We start from the raw sequence: 7,763 nt of genomic DNA, 5'->3' as shown, positions 1-7,763 counted from the left end.
AGAACAAATCGAGCTGCTTTTCCTTGGATTTTTTTTTCAGTTCTTGAATCAAGTAATCCTGGTGAGGGCCCCATACACTGGAACCATATTCTAGTTGGGGTCTTGCCAGAAATTTATATCCCCTCTCCTTTACATATTTCTTTTATTTGCAAGTTGCTTTACGTCGCACGGACACAGATAGGTCTTATGGCGACGATGGGACAGGAAAGGACTAGGAGTGGGGAGGAAGCGACCGTGGCCTTAATTAAGGTACAGCCCCAGCATTTGCCTGGTGTGAAAATGAGAAACCACGGAAAAGTATCTTCAGGGCTGCCGATAGTGGGGTTCGAACCTACTATCTCCCGAATACTGGATACTGGCCGCACTTAAGCGACTGCAGCTATCGAGCTCGGTCCTTTACATCTTTACTACAACGCACTGCCTCTGACGGAATCAAGAAATCAGCCCAGCTACCTGAATAAGCACGTAGCTTGCAGCAGCGGAAGATGTGAACGATGACTTGCCGTGGGGCACCACTGTCGCATTCTAGTGACGTTATGCAGTTTCACTTGTATAGTGAGGCCCTGCATCTTCTATGGCCTGTCCGAACTCTGTTAAGAAACACCAGAAAACATGTTGTGAAGGGACAAACCTGTCGAAGATTCCAAGTGATCTTTCCAAACTTTCACAGCGTTAAAGTTGTTGCGAGCCGTGTCAGCAGCATCACGCAAAGATGGTTGGCGTGACTTCAGCCTTTGAAGATTGAGCGCAGGGATGTCTTTTTGTACCGGTAATTGGGAGTTCTTGAAGATTTTACGGTACTGTCTTAAGACGGCGTTCGTGATGATGGGACCCTCAACACGATTACTTGAAGCCGGATCCTCCACTACCCCTACCCCGCGGGGACAGCACAATATATATTATCCTTCCGAGACTTTAACTCCGCGAAACCTGTCTGAAAGACCACCCCTATTAAGAGACCACTTTTCATAAAGATCGATTATTGAAGGAACCGTGTTAAAATCCCACAAGGCCCCGGGTTCTATTTCCGACCAAATCGGTGATTTTTACCTGGATCTGAGGGCTGGTTCGAGGTCCACTCAGCCAACGTGAATACAATTGACGAGCTATCTAATGGTGAGATGACGGCCCCGGCCCAGGAAGCCAAGAATAACGACCGAGAGGATTCGTCGTGCTGACCACACGACACCTCACCTTCGGGCTGAGCAGCGGTCGCTTGGTAGGCCATGGCCCTTCGGGGCTGTTGCGCCATGGCGTTTTCTTAAGTTGGTACCTTTACTTCATTGTGAAAATTCGCTCAGAGGGCGTCAAGATACTTCCAATTTTGTAGCTATATTTTTCAGTTTCGATGTATAACCAACTCCCTTCCCTTCCCTGGCCGCCATAATCCCCCAAACCCTGGTATTTTGTGTTATCTATCATTTTTATGCCCCCCTCCCTCCCTCCCTCCCACACACACACACACACACACACACACACACACACACACACACACACACACACACACACACACACACTTTAATTCCCAATCGCCTCTACTGCATTCGTAAACAGAAAATACCTTGGGCATGTATGGATTAGATTTCTGCCCAATATACATCAATTTAATCTTAGGAACGTATACTGTCTACATGTTTGAGGACAACGACCTGTATTAGGTAAATAAGACCCAAGAAAGAAGGTAATAGATAGTGAAGACCTATATATAATAACATCTGACAAACACGGAAACAATAAGAAGGATCTGGTACATTACATTTCTTTTAAACTAACACACTGTTTCTCTTATCACACCAATAGTCTACGTGTAACAGATGTTCCTTATAACAAGTAGTAGATAAGTGGGATCCACGATAAGATTTCCTGAGGTTCACCGATAACTAGCCTAAATCTTGATTGTACACTACATTAGTGTCCAAAAGTTAAGCATAATCATTAAACGAGGCCATACCGTCTGATAGGAATGTCAGACGGATTGCTGAACAAATGGAAGCTGACACACACCATGTCAAACAACTTGTCCATAAAACAGTATCAGAACGGTTCTGATAACTAAGGTATACTTTTGACAACAACTAACAAAACTTAGCAATGTCTTCCACAACAAAATATGCTGTTAATAAGGTGTACGGTTACCCCTAACGGCCACACATGCTTCGCAGCGACGCACAGTAGTCTAAACACCTATTCTAGTCGGCAATAAATCATATCATCTTTCCCGGTTCACAAAAGCCGACGAAAATTCATACTTGTGGGTTTTCGAGGTCACTGATTACGAATCCGTTAACGTATTTTCGATCAGCGGAGTAGCGGATCCACTACGCGTCCGCTAACTCGCAAAACTTAAGGTAGCCGGACAAAATTTAGTATTCTGGGAATGGATTCATGATAAATGGCGCGCTACGTTCCCGTTAACTCGCCAGTTTGGCGAGGAAGGTGACCTGATAAAGGAATAAGAATATATTACGTTATATTTGAAATGTTTACATTTTTAGCGCCATGTTACTTATTAGTAAGACTACTTACGAGTCATGCCTTGGGTTCACTATCTGTATTTGACATTTCAAGGTCCTCTTCTTCTGCTTTGGAAGTCTCTTCTTCGGAAGTCAATTCATCCAAAGCCTCCTCTTCATCTGTGTCCTCATCGAACACGAGTAAATCGTGTACTTCGTGGGGCAGTTCATTCCAGTTAATTTCGGCTTTGATGAGGTGCCTTGTAATTACTGGGTCCGCCGAAAACAGGACACTGTGTATTAGATCGATTGTTGTGTCCTTTCTTGAGGTCTTCCGGGTTTGGTACTCCCGGAAGAACCTGTTATCCTTGTTTCAGGATTCCTGGGCCTCCTCGGACACCTTTCCGATCGGCAGAAGGGCGTATATGATCGCCTGAGCATCATGAATTAAGAGTTTGTGGACGGTCGGAGCGATAGGATACCAATTATATAAGGACACGTGCAATTTTGTAGTGTCTAAAACATACGCGCTGAAAGCCTTATCGTTCACCTGATGACCACTGGACAAAACTTAAAACCCAGAGAAGAGTATAAATATCGTGAAGCGAAGGAACTAAGTCAAAATATAGTTGAATTGTGTTTTGTTGTTGTACCTGAAATATAACAGCAACCCACAAAACACAGCAGAAGGTTGGAAATTACGAAGTAATGCTGAAATATATAAAAAAATAGAAAATATACCAGATGTAATGAGGAAAAGGAGACTTATGTTTTTTGGACATTTATATCGAATGCAAGATAGTAGATTAACCAGTAAGATTTTCAGATATTTGTGGGGTAAGAAATCAACGACAAGCTGGGTCAATGAAGTAAGAAAGGATTTAGAAAAAAACAGTATAACAACAGAAGAAATAAATAATAGAGAAGGCTTTCGGGAAAAGGTATTGAAAATAGAAGGATTCCAAGGTAGGAAAGTAAAAAAGACTGGTTCAAAGTGGTCTGAAGAAAGAAAGAAGAAACATACAGATGAAAGCGTACTGGAAGAAAAGGAAAGAACAAAGAAGAAGGAATTGAAATTGGCACGTGGTCCTCTGGTGGCCCATTCGAAAGAATAATAATAATAATAATAATAATAATAATAATAATAATAATAATAATAATAATAATAATTGAAGTACTTAGGTGAATGGTTCACTGAAAATGGCAAATAAATCAGTAGCTTCAAGAATTCAGAAAATGGAATTGCTTTTCGACACACAAACAGTGTTTATAACAAAGAATGCTTGTCCTGGAACAGTAAAATTCGTTATTACTTAACAGTGATCAAACCTGAAGCTCTTTGTGCTTCACAAACGCTCAATTTGCATACTAAAAACTTAAAGGAACAATTAGAGATTAAAGGGAGGGAAATCATGACAAAAATCTTAGGGCCCAGAATTAATAATGGAACACATCACCCCAAACACAACTCATAAATATAAAAATATCTAAATTTACTGATAAAATGCGATTGCGACGAATTCAGTTTTTAAGCCATTTGCAAAAATGAATAACAATAGACTTACTTATCGAATACACAAATTTTTGCAAATCAAATATCATCATCATCATCTGTTTACCCTCCAGGGTCGGCTTTTCCCTCGGACACAGCGAGGGATCCCACCTCTACCGCCTCAAGGGCAGTGTCCTGGAGCTTCAGACTCTTGGTCAGGGATACAACTGGGGAGGATGACCAGTGCCTCGCCCAGGTGGCCTCACCTGCTATGCTGAACAGGGGCCTTGTGGAGGGATGGGAAGATTGGAAGGGATAGGCAAGGACAAGGGAAGGAAGCGGCCGTGGCCTTATGTTAGGTACCATCCCGGTATTGACCTGGAGGAGAAGTGGGAAACCACGGAAAACCACTTCCAGGATGGCTGAGGTGGGAATCGAACCCACCTCTACTCAGTTGACCTCCCGAGGCTGAGTGGACCCCATTCCAGCCCTCATACCACTTTTCAAATTTCGTGGCTGAGCCGGGAATCGAACCCGGGCCTCCGGGGGTGGCAGCTAATCACGCTAACCACTACACGACAGAGGCGGACGCAAATCAAATATACAAGATCAAAATGGTATACGGAAGTACAGAAAGACCTCACTGAATTAGGATCACCAAATCTGCAGGATAGAAATGTTATCAGAAAAATTGTTCACAGAAGGGGATTTGAGATGAAACCAACACGACGTACTTGGTCGGAAGAACAGAAATTATAACAATCGATGACAGTGAAGAACTATGGGGCAGAGAGGAAATCTCAACAAATGTCGATTTCGCGTAGTCCTAAGTGATCCAATCGCGCAGAATAATAATAATAATAATAATAATAATAATAATAATAATAATAATAATAATAATAATAATAATAATTGGACGATCTAGCAATAATTACCCGGACTCCCGCAAAAATCAGGCACGCCACCGAGAAGCTTCACGAGAGATTGCAATCAAATCTGGTCTCCACATCTCGTATGGAAAAGCGAAATACATGGACTCCAAGTGTACACACCTAACATCACTAGCTACCAAATATGGCAACACTCTGCAAGTCAAACAATTCCAGTACTTGGGTGAAATTATTGGTAATTCAGGCAATGAAAATTCAGCCAACAAAATGTGCGCAGAAAAACTACGTAAAGCATACATAATCACCTGGAACTTCTACAATAAGAAATCAATATCCACAAAAGCCATACTCCGACACTACCACGCTGTTGTCCTCCCTGAGGCACTCTACGCAACTGAGACATCATCACTCACCATTAACATCAAGGACACTGACAAAATTGAACGACAGATACTGAGGAAGATATTCGGGCCCAAGTTTCAAGAGGGTATACGGATGGGAAAAAGCTCGGAAGAACTCTATGCATTAACTGAGCGATTCAATTCAGTCGCACGCAAACTGCGTATGAAATGTTATGGACATTTAGCACGAATGGATGACTCACGACTAAGAAAATATTTCTTATTATCAATGGATACCGACAAACAAGTTCGCTGGCTAGTGGATACACAAAAGGACCTCGCAGAAGTCGACGTTGATCCAATGGCAACCGCAAGGAATACATACAGACAAAAGATCACCACCCATAAATTTGCATCCAAGAATCCGTCTGAGAAAAGCTTGAAACTCAAAATCTCATGGACACAAGAAAGACGGCAGGCCCATAGTGATAGGATGAGGAAGTTTTGGGAAGATAAGAACAAGAAGATGAAAAATACCAGTGCTATTTAATGGTTCCACGTGCTCCTTAAGGGGCAAAACGAATGTATGTATATATTTATATAATTGTATTTGCATCCGGGAGATAGTGGGTTCGAGCCCCACTGTCGGCAACGCTGAAAATAGTTTTTACGTGGTTTCCCATTTTCACACCAGGCTGTATCTTAATTAAGGCACGGCCGCTTCCTTCCCACTCCTAGCCCTTTCCTATCCTATCGTCGCCATAAGACCTATCTGTGTCGGTGCGACGTAAAACCAATAGCAGAAAGAGAGAATAATTGTATAACTTTGTTATAGCTATGAAAGCCTCTCTGCTTGGAAAATCGCCATCGTTCAAGAAAACGAATGTTTAATGAGACACTTTTCACCAGATTTCTCTCGAGTTCTAACCATACGTAAGGGTGTGGTGACAACAAGATGTAGAAGTATGTTGAAAGATCTCCTCCAGGATTCCCTATCCTATGACAAGCTTCCACCAGATGCTGTACCATATATTGGTATCTATGTCATATTTGTGTTCTACGAGCGTGTAGAGGTAAGTAAACATACAGTAGTCTGGAGAAGGCTGGGAGAAGTAAGAGGTTCGAAGGTCAAGTTCTTATACCGTTATTCCAAGGTATTCAAAGTATGTATTTATCCGCTTACGTGCAAATGATAAGATTTCAGATATAAAAAATTGCAGGTAAGAGAGAGAAAGTACAGGTCTAAGGATGACCAGAATTTCAGACACAAAAATAAGGACCTATTTCTAAAAGTGGTAAAGAGAAATTTGGAGTTAGGTTTTGCCATTTCCATTAACTTCTTTCATAATACTAATCAATATTAATGAAAATGAAATGGCGTATGGCTTTTAGTGCCGGGAGTGTCCGAGGACAAGTTCGGCTCGCCAAATGCAGGTCTTTTGATTTGACTCCCGTAAGCGACCTGCGTGTCGTGATGAGGATGAATTGATGATGAAGACGACACATACAAACAGCCCCCGTGTCAGCGAAATTAACCAATGATGGTTAAAATTCTCGACCCTGGCGGGAATCGAACCCGGCACTCCTGTGACCAAAGGCCAGCACGCTAACCAATTAGCCATGGAGCGGGACATCAACATTAATAAAAGGGCAATTTACAAATACAGTGTCTAAAAGAATAGAAATAATGTACGCCTAACTGTTAAATTCTTAATTTTAATGAATTGATTTTCTTAGATTGTTAAAAACGTATATGTGGAGTGTTGCCTTGTATGGGTATGAAACCTGGACAATAGGAAAAGAAGATGTTAACCACATTCGAACAGTGATGCTATAGAAGAATGTTAAAAGATCTGTAGGAGACATAGGATCATTAATCAATCACCACTTATCTGCATTTAGGACAATCGGCCAGGTGGCAGATTTCCTATTTGTTGTTTACCTAGTCTGTTCTTAAATTGCGGAGAATTTGAATGAATATTTGCCCCAATTTGTCCTCTTGAATTCCAACTTTATCTCCATATTGTGATCCTTTTTACTTTTAAAAACGCCACTAAAATTTATTCATCTAGTAATGTCATTCCACGCCATATCTCCGCTGACAGATCGGTACATACCTTAGTTGAAAAGCTCGTCTCCTCTCCCCCAAGTCTTCCCAGTCCAAACTTTGCAACATTTTCATAACGCTACTCTCTTGTCGGAAATCACCCAGAAAAAATCGAGCTGCTTTTCTTTGGATTATTTTTCCAGTTCTCGAATCAAGTAATCTTGATGAGGGTCCCATATACTGAAACCATACTCTATTTGGGATCTTACAAGAGATTTATATGCCCTCTCCTTACTGCAACCCCTAAATACAAATGAAGAAGTGTATAAGAAGGCAGCGAAAAATGATGGGATTTGAAGGAACATAAAAACTAGAAGGACGCAATTAATAGAGTAGACAGCTTGCTTAAACTGATCTTGAAGGGAAAAGGTACCTAGGAAGACCCGTATCCAATATATTCAGCAGAAAATTGGAGACATTAAATGTGGAAGCTATGCTAAACTCAAGAGGAGGGCGGAAAATACAGCCGACTGGAGAGCT

Source organism: Anabrus simplex, chromosome 13 (genome assembly GCF_040414725.1).
Source record: "Anabrus simplex isolate iqAnaSimp1 chromosome 13, ASM4041472v1, whole genome shotgun sequence".
In the NCBI taxonomy this organism is placed as follows: Eukaryota; Metazoa; Arthropoda; class Insecta; order Orthoptera; family Tettigoniidae; genus Anabrus; species Anabrus simplex.
The sequence above is the reverse complement of the archived record's forward strand: the minus strand, read 5'-3'. Positions refer to the sequence as shown.